Below are 14,733 nucleotides of genomic sequence, written 5' to 3'. Positions count from 1 at the left end.
TTATTTATAGTAAAAAAATTGAAACTATCTAAATATGTAAAAATGATCCAGTAACTTGCAGAAATGTTCCAAGTTGGAATAATATGCAACCATTAAGTAGTTTTAAAAAATTCTTAGCGACAGAAACATTACACACACACACACACACACACACACACACACACATTATTGATTTTCCACAGAGAGAAAGGGAGAGGGATAGAGAGCTAAAAACATTGATGAGAGAGAGACATCGATCAGCTGCCACTGGGGATATGCCCGCAACCAAGGTACATGTCCTTGACCGGAATTGAACCCGGTCGCAGACCGACGCTCTACCCACTGAGCCAAACCGGTTTCGGTTGTACTCTCTTTTAAGGAAGTTTGTATGATGAGCAGCCTTGGGAAATATAGTCTCCCTCTGGAGCAGCAGGCCTCATGCTTGCTGCCTAGTCTAAAAGATTTGTCTTTTCCTAGCTCAGGGTTTCTCTCTGTAATGCAAGCCACCAGATACTCAGGTACATTCCTGGGTCCATCTGCATCATCCCCATGAGCTTTGGGGCCTGGCACAAATATGCTGATGCTCATGTAGCTGGCTGTGCCATGAGTAATTATGTCCTTTGTTTCTGGCCAAGGATCCTCATGTCTTTTGCCAATATCCATGCAAAAACCCATGTTAGGGACAGGCTAACTAGTTAGCCTGAAAATAGGATAAGATCTCAGACCCTTCACAATCCTTGACAATCATGGCCCTACTCTGGACTTAAATTTTTTTTTTTCATCCTTTCAATTTTACTCAGAGTACCAGCCAGGCTTAAGGTTACTTTGAGGAACATAAGGAAACAACTCAGAAACATAACGATTTGATTTATTCCTGTGTGCAAAGATTTCTGCTCTTTAAGAGCTTGTAATATAGCTGGGAGAACAGAACAAGTATATCGCTTCCACACAATAATAGATTAATGTCATATAAAGGTTACAGAAAACAAATCCTTCGGGTTAGTTGAGAATTACACTTTTTGGTCATGGTTATCAGTAAGAAATAAGGTTTGAGCCCTGTCTTAAAGGTTTTTGTTAGGTGGAGATTGTAGGGCATAAGTCTAGGAGAGAGGATGGAATGAGCAAAGATGGTTTAATAATCTCCATGCTTCTTCCCACTTCACAGCTTTGCACATTGTCTTCTCTCAACCTGGAGTGTTTTCTCCTCTTTTCTACCTGGTTAACTCCTTCCTGTCCTTCAGATCTGTTTATATGCCACTTCTGTGTGAGGTTCCCCGCTCTCCACATGTAGATTTTATTTTGTCGTTGTGGACTCCTATAGCAGGCCAGCCTTCCCACGTCTCTGCACTCCTCTTCTGTGTCCTCTGTGAAGGTGGAGAACACGTCTGTCACTGTTTTCTCCAACACCTACTACAATGCCTGGGCCAATATGAGCCTGCGGCAAATATGTGCTGGATGAATATGTAAATGTTCAAAACATAGTCACAGTTGAATGAGGAGACCTGGTAGTCTGGGACACAGGAGTTATTTGGGAGATTGGGTGGAATTGGAGGACAGAAATCTGAGAAAAAGAATAGAAAAGACCAACAGATGTGGGTTTCATACAGTAGACTCAGAAGACTTCAAAAATTTTTGAGCCAAGTGATAAAAGCCAGTTTTTTAAAAGGAGTGCCTTTCCAGAAAAGTAACTGTTTGGCCTTCACTGGTCCAGGCTATTAAAGCATTTCTCCTCCAAATGCCCAATGAGGTGATCTGGCCCCGAAAAATGCTCCCCGTCTGAAAGCAACCTAGTGTATCTGAACTTCAGAGGCCAGTAGGGGGCAGAGAAGTGGGTCCTGGATTTTTCATTGTGAAGGAGCACTTCTATTATTATTTTTTTTTCCTAATGTGCCTCAAATCTAAACACTCATTATCAACCACATGTAGTAAGCCATTATTTATTTTACTATATTCAATGAATTCTGTGAGTGCTGTAAGCAATGCTGATCCAACACCAAGCTGATACATTTCAGCTGAAGGCAAAGGCACTTGCCAATTTTTTTTTTTGTTGGTTTCCAGTTTTATCTCCAATGATGGTACAATTTCTTTAGACATTTTGAAATCCAGAACCCTCTCCAGGACCCCAGTGCTCTTTCCTCTGAGGCCCAGAGGTTTGGGGACTCAGGTTGGACACAGTTGCATGAGATGGCCAACTGCCTTCCAGCACAATGACCGTGGCTTTGGTGACTTCAAGGAGAGAAGGTGCTGCCTGGACTACTCACATGAGTCAGGCCTTTTCTCCGGGGGTAGGTGGGAAGGAATCCCAGTGTACTTCAGGAAGCAGGTGAACGAGACAGAGACTGCACAGGATCCACTGGTCTCCATTTCCTTTCTTAGCTTACTTGCAGTTCTTGACACTAGAGGGAGCATCAGGACAGAGCAGAGAACAATCCTTTGGCCTTATTTCTGCAACTCATTTTACAGTTTATGAGTCAGAGGAACCCATTGTTACAAAAGCTTGGGGTTACTTTATGTTAATACTAGAGGCGTGATGCACGAAATTCATGAAGGGTAGGGTCCCTAGGCCTGGCCTCCCCACCTCCTGCTTCATCCTTCCCTTGCACCTTCAGCACTACCACTGATCGCCCTCCATGTTCTGTGCCGCCCCATCATAGGGAGTGATCGCACTCCTGCTCTCCCAGTCCAACTCCCAAGTGGACAATTTGCATATTAGCCTTTTATATTATAGATAGATAAATACCTATCCCTATCTCCACAAATCTGGGAAAAAGATTTTTTCTGAATTGTACTAGGGGCCTGGCAATGACACCCAATTACACATTTGCTGTTTATAAAGAATTAAAGGGAAGAGTGATTAAAAAAAAAAAAAGGACTGTTAAAGCATGGTATACTTTGCATTGTTACATCATATCTGACAGTGACTCTTGTTGATGACTTATTTACTCCTTCAACTAATTCTTCCCGAAGACTCTTCTTGGTGCCAGGCAACGTGCTAGGCCATGAGGCTAAAGACAGGTTACTGTCAGTGTAACTGTAATCAATACTATGAGGAAGGGAAGTATAGACTGCTCAGGGGAACGCATAAGAGAGGATGATATTACCCAAAGCAGGGAGCGCTGGGAAGACTTTCACTTGGAAGGATGACTAGAAAAGTATTTTAGTTAAGTGGGTTTGGTGGTCAGTGGTGTGGGTATGTTCTGTGCAAAAGGCAACAATACTTGCAAAAATTAGGAAGTATGTGTGAGAGAGCCTGTCTTGTCCAGGAACTGAGAGAGTGGTTGGAGCAATGTGTCGTGGGTAGAGGGAGTCAGATGCTAAAGGTGGTAAAGGTGGGGCTGGCCCTCAAAGTTGCTTTGGCTTCATCAGTGGGTAAAGTGGGCGTTATAACGGCTGGGGAGTGGCATTGGAAAGAAAGGGTCTTTGCCTGCTCTTTGCTCACCTCTTCAGTGTGGACTTTCAGGAGTCACAGCCTGGTTTTCACCTAGGTCCCCTGCCCTAGATGCTGAGTTGGGAGACTTTTGAGAGCCTCTCTTTCCTGGCCAGGGATGATCCCTCACCTGCCAGAGTCCACAAGGAGTCCACACTGTCCACAGCTTGCCTCGAGGGGTGGGATCAGAGAAGCCTTCCTCACTGTGGGGTTTGGCTACTTGGATCTCACAGGGACTTGCTGGGAAACAAGATTTCAGGGTCTCCTCACCTTTGGGGCCCAGTTTCTGCAGTGGGAGCTGGAAGAGCTGGGAAATCTCACCGGAGCTGTACCATACCCGTGTCCTTCCCTCCCCAACCACAGTTCTTCCCCAAAAAACTTACATGTGCGTGTTACTTTACCTCCTTAGATGAACTCATTCATGTGCATTAGCTCTTGTGAACTCCTTAGCAACTCCATGAGTTGGGTACTATTTCTCCTATTTTACAGGCGGGGAAACTGAGGTTCAGAAGGCCAAAGTTACCTGTCCCAGGTCACAGAGCAGGTAAGTGGTGGAGTTCAGAATGGAACATACTGCTAGCTGTACAGAGAAGTCACCTCTACCCATCTCCCTCCCACCTTTTATTCTCCTAGGACACAGGGCAAAAATTGGGAAGTTGCAACTTCTCAGACATATGACCTCTCATCCCTCAAGAGGCTGTGTTTTTTTAATGTATTTAAGAAAACCAGACATCTAGTCCAGAGGTGGCAAATAGGTTTCATCTTTAGGACAACTCCCTTCGATTGACTGCTCAGAACTAAGCATCGAATTGTGTGAGGCTGTCTGGTGCAGCAGGAAAGAATATCACTGTTGATTGGCACTGTCTGCTGTGGGTGCAGGCAAGGGCAGGGGCAGCACAAATGCCATTTCCATATGTCATTTCTTTCTGGGAAGACCTAGAGGTGACAAAGGGTGTCCTCTACAGATTTATAAGAACATGGGTAGGCTAGATATCAACTCTTTTTAAAGAAAATATATTTTATTGATTTTTTTACAGAGAGGAAGGGAGAGGAAGAGAGAGTTAGAAACATCGATGAGAGAGAAACATCAATCAGTTGCCTCCTGCACACCCCCCTTCTGGGGATGAGCCCGCAACCAAGGTACATGCCCTTCACCGGAATTGAACATGGGCCCCTTGAGTTTGTAGGCTGATGCTCTATCCACTCAGCCAAACAAATCTTTAAGTTGATGCTCACATGTAATGAGTCTGGTTCTTCTGGCTTAAATTATCAAAACATTTGCCTTGTCTCATCCTAAATTTAGCAGCACAGTACAGAAGAGAAATTTCAGAGTTTGTGTTCTTTTGGTAAGGTAGGCCCTGGAAGGCATTCACATCTGGATCTGACCAATGAAGCCTGTGGCTCTGGAACATATGCTGTTTCCTCACAGAAAGTTCCAACAAGGAGGAGAAGATCTTGGAGCCAGTCTTCCTTTGCCTACAAAATGATCAAACTGTAATTATCACATTTAAGGGGTAATTGTTCCAATTATACCAGAATGGGATGCTCCAGCCCTCTTTCTTCTGCTGACACAAATAGAATTGCTGTGGAGATGGAGCAGCATTTCCAGAACAGCTTGCTCTGAGCTTGTTCTTTTTATAGCGGCACTCAGGTCAGGGAAAGGTGCTGTGTGCCAGTCTCTGAAACGCTTCCCTCTCTACCACTGGGCCCTTGGAGACCCAGACCCCAAAGTAGCACCCACCTTGACCTAAGGCATTAGAATTTGAACCGTTCTTGTCCGATCCCAGGACCTGGATAGGAGGTGGGACAGTTCTCAGATATGCCCTAGGGCAGTGGTTGGCAAACTCATTAGTCAACAGAGCCAAATGTCAACAGTACGATTGAAATTTCTTTTTGAGAGCCAAATTTTTTTTTTTAACTTAAACTATATAGGTAGGTTCATTGTTATTAACTTAATTAGGGTACTCCTAAGCTGGCCTTAGCTAAAAACTCAAGGGGCCAAAGAGCCGCATGTGGTTCTCGAGCCGCGGTTTGCCGACCACTGCCGTAGGGCATACGAAGTGGGGAGTCTGTTCTGAGATGCTGTCATGGGGACAGAGGGAGGATAAGAGCACTTCAATAACAGGGTTCCAGGAGGAGAAGAGAGGCAGGAAGGGCAATGTCACACACTGAGCAACTACTATGCTCTAGGCTCTGTGTAGAGGACTTTCTCATACGGCATTACCGTTTGGTAGCAGAACCCAGTGTTGAAGCACAGTGGGAAGAAATGACGCGGGGGGGAGAAGGGGGATGGGGGACGGGACAGTGTTTGAGGGTCAGCCAGGTGAGCAGTCCCTACCTGAGCGGACTAAGGTCTTGAGCTTCTGTCTTTGGCCTTCAGTCTGAGGAAGGGAGGGTAGCAGGACCCAAAGCAGACAGTGCTGGTGGTCAGTTGGGGTGAACGTAGAGTTCAATGACGGTAGAGTTTGGGGAGAAGAGCACACGAGGCCCCAGGAATTTAGCTGTAGATCGCTGTGGGAAGGGGGCAGGGACAGGGGAATGGTGAGAAATGAAGCGGGAGTAACACCCTGAAGCACTTTGTGGGTTACACAGAGAGGTCTCGATGTTTCCCCTCATGGCACTGGAAGGACATTGGAGTGTTTTAGGGAGATGATTTCACATGGAGTTGGACTCTCCCTTTGGTGTCCACTTGAGAAGGGGTGAGTGAGATGCAGGGTAAGAATGTTGTTGGTGGGCACCATGCCACGTGCTGGGGAGACATTATGCTGTCAGGAGTTCTTTGGTTGCCAGTGACAGAAGCTCACCTTGAGAACCAGCCCTGTGCTGGGGGCACAGACGTCCTCCTCTACACACACGGCAGCACAGGTCCCGTAGCCTGGGGGAGCTGGAGCAAGGGCCGGAACGTGACCAGGCTCCTGCCATCTCGTTGTTATTCCCTCTGCCTGCCAGCTCTGCAGGGCAGGATAGTGACTAAGATGATGGGTTCTGGAGCCAGACTGTAGGCTTGTTTCTATTGGGTCGGCAGCTAAGTAATTGCGGATTTTTTAAAGAAAATCAAAGACAATTTTTTCATGGAACTAAATAACTTTATTCTGTAATGTATTGCCCATTTTGATCAATGACCTTTTGCCATCTTTCAGGCAGCATCATAATCCCACGTTCAAAAAACTTCTGGTTTTTATTAGCAAAAAACTGAATCAGGTACGATTTGACATCATCATCATTATTGAAATTTTTACCATTCAAGGAGTTTTGTAAAGATCGAAACAAAAAGTAATCAGATGGTGCAAGGTCAGGACTATATGGTGGATGTGGCAAAACATCCCAACCAAGCTCCATTAATTTTTGCCGAGTGACCAAAGATGTGTGTGGCCTTGCATTGTCATGATGGAATACAACACCTTTTCGATTTGTCAATTCGGGCCGCTTTTCTTCAACTGCATTGTTTAATTTCGTTAGTTGTTCAATGTAGACATCAGAATTGATCGTTCGGTTGGGTGGTAAGAGTTCAAAGTAGACAATTCCTTTGTAATCCCACCAAACTGATAACAAAACCTTCTTTTGATGAATATCAGCTTTTGATGTTGTTTGAGTTGGTTCACCTGGCCTGCTCCACGATCTTTTCCGCTTGATATTGTTGTAAACAACCCATTTTTCATCGCCAGTTATCAGTTGTTTTAAAAATGGATCATTTTCATTACGTTTCTTTAGCAAATCGCAGCTGCTAATGCGTCGCGTTAACTGTGATTCTTTCAGTTTGTGAGGAACCCATGTATCGAGTTTTTGAACATAGCCAAGTTGTTTTAAGTGATTTTCAATGCATGTATGTGATACATGAAGCTTCTCTGCAATCTCACGTGTTGTACTGTGACAGTCCGAATTGATTATTGCTTTGATTAGGGCGTCATCAACTTCAACTGGACGACCAGAGCGTCTTTCATCTTTGAGTGAAAAATCACCAGAACGAAATTTGGCAAACCAATTTTGACACTGCCGTTCTTTTAAGGCTTCGTCACCATAAATAGCACATAACTTTTTATGAGCTTGCGATGCGTTTTTCCCTTTGCGGAAATAAAAAAGCAAAATATGACGAAAATGTTCCTTTTGATTTTCTATTTTTCAACCAACGCCAAACGAAAACTACAAAACAGATCAAAAAACTTTTTTTACTGATTAACAGCTGAATAGCCAACTATCAAATACAAAATGTGTTTTACATTTGTACTATGTCTGCAAACCTAAAAATTCAACTGAAGCCATATATGTGTGAAACCCGCAATTACTTAGTTGCCGACCCAATAGTTGAGTGATAGTGAGCTAGTCACGTAACCTGGCTTTGCCTCAGTTTCTCATTTGTAAACCAGATCATCATTATTTACCTCCTGGGTTGTCATGAGGACTCAGTGAGTTACTGTACATGAAGGACTTGGCATAGTCCCTGGTTTAAGCACATAGAAGGTGCTTAAATAGTGTTAGCTGTTAGTATCATTTCTGTTTGACTGCAGACTGACTTCAGAGGATAGGAAACTGCCTCTGACATCTCAGAAGTTTTACATCTAACATCACCATCATAGAGAAACTGACTGTGTGTCTTCCGTTTTCAGTTCAAACATGCAAAGGGAAAGAGTCACAGGCCAGCTTGAATTCCATTTCACTCCTGGACCAGTTAGCACGGTCAAGTGGACACATGCCATGATGGCTCCACTTTGGTCTGTGGTCCCCGCGGTAACTGCGGTAACTGCGAGGACCACCTGGACAAAGCCCCGGCCAGTCTAGTGGAGGAGAAGCGGGGTCCCCACCTCCCCGAGGCGACAGGTGCTGTGATGGAGGCTCTCCTCAAGGCCAGCGGAAGTTCACATTTCAGAAACCACACACCAAGGCCTCTGGCATCTCTGCATTTGATGGATGCTCTATGTTCTTCCTCAGGATTGGGGAAAAAATATGACAGAAATATTGTGACCCCACTAGGCTTGAGCAGCAGGTATCATAATAAGAGTATGGAAATACCATGTTTGGCTTCTGGGTTGCCTGGTCAGCTCTCGGGCCCTAAACCTCAAGCTCCTACCTGATGGCTGGTGTCTGAGCCCTGCTTTCTGACTGGCAGGGCTTCCATCCTGGGTGCCAGGGTCCCTGACCAACTTCTCCTGATGCCTCCAGACCTTTGGATGGGATTCAGTGACTAGATTCCCGTCCCTCACCAGCCCTTCCTCTCTAACAGAGCAGGGTGATGGTGAGGGTGGAAATAGGAAGAAGCACCATCATTCTCTGTCTTCTTTAACCTCCAGGGCCTTCTTTGTACTCAACTTTGTCACCACCCTCGTGGCTCAGTGACACTTTCCTATACACCAGCCTCCTAGCAGCTGTGTGACTGAACTTCCCTCCTTAACACATTTCCAAATTAGTCTGTGTCTTGGACCTTTACGGTGGTTTGACAATGTTCAAAGTGGAGAAGGTTAAAATCTGTAAATGTCAAGGGTCCACGGTACAGATGTGGAACAAGCTGACCCTGTATCCAGGGAACGCTCGAAAGCTTTGTGGTGCAGGAGGCGTTCAGCTGAGCCAGGGATTTTGACAAGTCAAGGGAGCAGTCTGGTGGGTCAGAGCAGAGGTTCACAACCTTTCTAATGCCGCCACCCTTTAATACAGTTCCTCACGTTGCGATGACCCCCAACCATAAAATTATTTTCGTTGCTACTTCATAATTGTAATTTTGCTACTGTTAATGAATCGTAATGTAAATATCTGTGTTTTTTTCCCCGATGGTCTTAGGCGACCCTGCTAGTGATTCTCAATGTGTGGGTCCGAAAACACAGATATTTACATTACGATTCATTAACAGTAGCAAAATTACAGCTATGAAGTAACAACAAAAATAATGTTATGGTTGGGGGTCACCACAACGTGAGGAACTGTATTAAAGGGTCGCGGCATTAGAAAGGTTGAGAAACACTGGTTAGAGGGAGACAGGGCAGGTCATGTTTTGGCGATGGTGGAAGTTAGCTGTGCCCACGCCTTTGGAAGAATGGAGAGATCAGTGGAGATAAGGTTGGAAGGGCACAAAGTCCTTGGAATCTCCCAGATAAGCAGCATTGCGGGTAAGATCCTGAGTGTCCGTTGCCCTGTGGTAAGCAATGAGTGCAGCCTTTGTTATGAAGAAGCAGGGTAGCATCATTGGGCCCTGTGTGCACTTGTGCTTACGGAAGCCCGCCTGGCTGTAGGGACCGATGCTGTCTGCTCTGAGTAATATTTAAAAAGCCCCATCTCCTGAAACGTTTGCTCGCCCCTGTTTCACTTTCCAGAAGATGCTCAGAGCAGTGCTCAGGGAACACGCGTGGAACGGAGATGACCTGTCTGGAACATTTCAAAACCTTCTCGGGTCTCCTGTTCTGATTGAAAAATTACGCAGTTAGGGGCTAGGTCCCATTCACGTCAGCACTTCCAGCAAGTAGCCCAGGGTCCCGAGCAGAGCCAGTGCTTCTCCTCTGACAGAGTGGGGTGAAGGTAAGCTGAGCCGAGACGAAGGGTGTGGGGCTTTGAGTTGGGGGGTTCACTCCGGAAGGTGGAAGGCCAGGAGCACAGGTGTGAGGGTTGTAGTTGGAGGAAACAGAATCTGTTCTACCTGGTGACGCAGAAAGGGGCTTATGGAAAATATGGAGGCTATACAGAATTCTTGGTGGTGGTAGTGTGTGTGTTGGGGGTGGTGGGGGGGGGGGGGAGAGGAAGGAAGGGACTGAAGAAACAGAAAGTAAACGGAGTTTCCCTTCCAGAAGTGACCCCCTACAATCACACCACGGGGTTGCTGGCTTTGCCAGAATCAGGAGACTGGGAGCAGGAGGCCTGGCGGTTCAGCTCCCCCACACAGAAATGTGCTGCCGCAGGCATTGTCCCTCTCCCCAGGCGACTCCATTCTGAATGAAGCCTCGGACCAGTGCATCTGATTAGAGAAACTAAATCACACTTAGGACCTAGATAAAAAGAGCTCTGGAAACTGTGTTTCTACTTTGGCAGCCTCCATTGCGAGCACCATAAAGGGGCCGGAACAGGCTAGTTCCCAGTGTCTGCCCCAGTGGGGCTGCTGGGAAGGCTGCCCGGACAGGGCTTGGGCACAGGGAGCCACAGCCCCTCATTCGTTGAGCAAGCGTTCACTGGGAACCTGCTGTGTGTGGGCCTGAGCCCGGGGAAGTGCAGAGGCAGAGTCCCTGCCCTTGGGGCCCTGACAGTCTGAAGGGACAACACGTACATGGTCAGGAGGAAACTCTCAGGCTTGCCTCCGGACAGGACTAGCTCCAGAGACTGGGAGAGGATGGTGCTGCAGGCCGGAGTCAGGTAGCACCCAGGCCCCACTGCCCGGAGGAGAAGGGGTGTGGATCCTGGCAGGGAATGAGGCGAGGCCTGTGTGCACGAGGCTTACCGTCCAGGCAGAAGCCACTCTCAGATTCTCAGGGCAGAAGGGCCTGGGAGGTTAGCCACTCCACAGATGGTTTCACAGACTTCCCCCTCTCCACCTCTGAAGAGGGATTGAAATTAATTTTGGCTTTATTCAGACTCTTGGTTTGTTTTTTAGTTTTCAGGTTTTCATTTTATAGGTCAACATGTGGCAGGTTGGCTGCCGGATAAAATATGTGAACAGGTGCAAGAGCAAGAAAATTAAGTAACAGCGAGTTTAAAAATATTAATGAAATCAGGACGCAAAGGAATCCCGAGCGCTCGGTTCCCACTGCCGCTTGGTGAAGGGGCTGGCTGTCTGAGGCTGTGAACACAGGCTGTTTCTGCAGGACGTGGAGGGTGTTAGAGAGGGAATTTTTTTTTTTAGCACCATTGAGGCCGGGGACTATGCCCCAGATAGAGTTGTCATTGCTGACAGCAGGCCAGGCCTTGAGATACAGTCTCATGGCCCCTTCCCAGCACGTAGGCCTTCTCTCATAGATCTCTGTCAGCTTTCTGAAGAACAGGATGGCCCTGTGAATAACATGGTCATCAATGGCATGACCCTAATGTAGCTTAGGAAAAACTGTTTTGTCTTGGGTTACTTGCTCTGCAAAAACAGGATGTGGTTTATGGGCTTAAAAGTGATCATCCCACAAAGGGTCGCTGCTGCTCTCTGGACTCTCTGAGTGGAGAAAGGCAGAGCAGTCGCTGGCCGGCCGGCTGACTAATAAAGGCTCCCTAAATTTTAATTTGGTCAGGACTCCAGTGGCTGTTCACTCGTGTTTGCTCCATAACAGAGGGGAGGAGAGTCATCCATAAGGAAGAGCTGGAGAGAACAGATCTTCAGCCAGAAGAGCACGCATGTAAATGAGCGTCCTTTGCAAGAACAGGGCCTGCACGGCTCCTGCACCATGTGGCTTGCCGTGTAGACAATGGTGCAGAGTCTGTGGGCCCCGGACTGAGTCCGCATCAGGCTCCGAGTGGTTCTCTCCTTTGATGGAGCCAAGCACTCACTTACAGGTGGCTGCAGGCAGAGGGGCCGGTCCACATGCAGTGCTAGCCCTGTGGGCCCCCAGTAGCATGTGAGGCCCGTCCTCCTGCAGCCTGCTGGCCCTGGAAGGCGGTATGAGAGCAAAAGCCCTGGAAAGTTGAAAGACGAGGCCTCACCTCAGGGGAAGAAGGGGTTCTTAGTAGAGTTGGCATCATGGAGCCTGAACAGGCAGTTCGGTCAGAATCCGGACTTCAGGAGCAAGATTGTGTAGCTCCTCACTCTGTTGCTGTGCCCATGAGGTGACTATTCTTTATTTCTCTTTGTAAGTCTTTAGACCAGTCTGGGTCCCAGCAGGAAATGGCTGACATGCCTCAGCTGGGAGTTGTTGTTTTTTTAAAAAATATATTTGTATTGAAGAGAGAAAGAAAAGGGGGTGGGGAGGAAAAGAGGGGGGGGGGGGAGAGAGAAACATCAATCGGCTGCCTCCTGCAGGCCCCCTACTGAAGATCAAACCCGAAATCCTGGCATGTGCCCTGATGGGAATTGACAGGCAACCTTTCAGGGCATGGGATGATGCTCAACCGGTTGAGCCACAGGGGCCAGGGCTCAACTGGGTATTTTGAAGCAACTGAGGGCTCCTCCGCAGTGCTCACTGCCGCCTCCTTCTCTGCACCTCCTGTAGGAAGAACCTTGGTACCCATCTTTTGTGTCTGAACACATTCTGTGCACCAGGGAGGGGAGATGCACAGTTTGAACCGGAGTTCAGAGCTTGCATTGAGGCCTGCTTTCTTGGGATCTCTCTCCCGAAAGGGCTGAGTTCTCTTGCTCAGGGAACGCCGAAGTCATCCTCTCTCTCTTGCTCTCTGTGCTCCGTCAGCATCTTGCTCTGTGCTGTGTGAAGGTTAGGCTGGCCAGCGTTGCTTTTACCGCCCAGCCTGTGAAGCGCAGACCAGCTCTCCCCGGGGCAAGCCCGCAGCGGCCCTCTCTCCCTGGCTGCTGTGCTTGCAGACCCTTATTTGCCTGTGGGCTTTCTGCTTTGTCTGTCCCTCCTTCCTAAGCTGTAGGATCTGGGATTCTCGCGTGGGCTGACGGGGAAGGGCGATGGAGGCCACTTACCGGGGCTTCAAACCCACGAGCCAGGCTGTCCCGACAAATGAGTTGTGCGCGTGCGCGGTGCGCATTAGCGTTGTCAGCCTCGTAGTGATGAAGGGTATTCTTCTTTCAGCCTTACTCCACATTTACATTTCCCTCAGGAACCTGTGGGTTGGTGGGGGAGTGGGGCACGAAGTCCAATTATCCACCTTGCAATCCCTTCTGTGTCCAGTGCTTTGATAAATCCTTGAAAATACACACTTTTTTCTTATTTCTTCCTTATAATCTGACTTCACACCCAGAACTCCCATTTTACAGATGTGAGAACTGAGACTTAGATAAGTTAAATAACGTGCTCAAAGTCTTCTAGATAATTACTGTCAGAACTGGGACTTGAGGGGAGATCCTCCCCGCCACAGCCAGCAAGTGAAATAAAACAAAATGTTCTCAACTGAGTTGTTCGGGAAGCTGTTCCTAGCAAGATATTACACTGGCTGTCCTGTTAATATTTTTATCGTCTTCTGGTGAAAACAGCGCAGATTTATCATTTCAACAGCAAGATCTGTTCCCAAATGAAAATAGCATTATATATGTACAAATATATTGCTTTTGAAGTAAATGCATTGTTATTATTTTTAAAGTCTTTTTGATGAAATTTTTTTCGTGTAAGCAAAGTCTCACTGAGCTGAGCTATCTTGCAGAGGTATTAGCTGTTTCTGCAGCTGCAGCCTCGTAGAGCACATGGGGACTCACACTATACCACAGTGTAGTCACTAGAGCTGCCAGATCTGCAGAGAGATAGAAACTTCACTGATGAGAATCATTGATTAGCTGCCTTCTGCACACCTCTTACTGGGGACTGAGACCACAACAGGGCATGTGCTCTGTCCAGGAATTGAACCGTGACCTCCTGGTTCATAGGTCGACACTCAACCATTGAACTATCTACCGGTAGGGCCATTTAGATTTTCAAATTTATTAGAAGAAATATGATTCTCTTATAATTTAATAGTAGCCCTGTGCACGAATCCATGCACCAATAGCTCTCTGCTGCCCTTCTGTAGCTCCCCCTGTTCCCTCTTCCCTCTTCATAGCTTGTTGCCCTGCGCCCTCCTGTAGCTCTCCGAGGTAGTTTGCTGCCCCACCCTCCTACAGATCCGTGATCCAGTCATTATGCAGTTGGTTAATTAGCATATTCCTCTCTTATTATATAGGCTAGACATCTCTGCATCTGTAATACCTCTGTTCATCTAACTTAATGCTACTTTTTGGTGTCTCTCCCCAACCCGACCCCCACTGGCTTGACTACACTTGTTAGATATTTGTAATATGTTAGTCCTTTTAAGGAATTTTGCTAGTATTAATCAGCTTACTTTTTCAGGTTTCCCCCCCCCCCCCCCCTTTTTCCTTTATTATTTCTGTCTTCTACTTTTTGGGGGTTTGTTATTTCCTTTCAAATAGCTTCTATTTTGTTTTCTAATAAGTACATTTCTAATAAGTACATTAGTAGATTCTTTTTTTCTGATACTGTGTTGATAGTTTTCCACAGTTTTGATATCTAACACTTTCATTGTTGTTTACTTTAAAAATAATTTGTAATTTTATTTTTTAAAATATATTTTATTGATTTTTTACAGAGAGGAAAGGAGAGGGATAGAGGGTTAGAAACATCGATGAGAGAGAAACATCGATCAGCTGCCTCCTGCACACCTCCCACTGGGGATGTGCCCGTAACCAAGGTACATGCCTTTGACCAGAATCAAACCTGGGACCTTTCAGTCTGCAGGCTAACACTCTATCCACTGAGCCAAACTGG

This window comes from Pipistrellus hanaki, assembly GCF_964339955.1.
Source record: "Pipistrellus hanaki genome assembly, chromosome: 9".
Taxonomy (NCBI): Eukaryota; Metazoa; Chordata; class Mammalia; order Chiroptera; family Vespertilionidae; genus Pipistrellus; species Pipistrellus hanaki.
Note: the sequence above shows the minus strand (reverse complement) of the source record.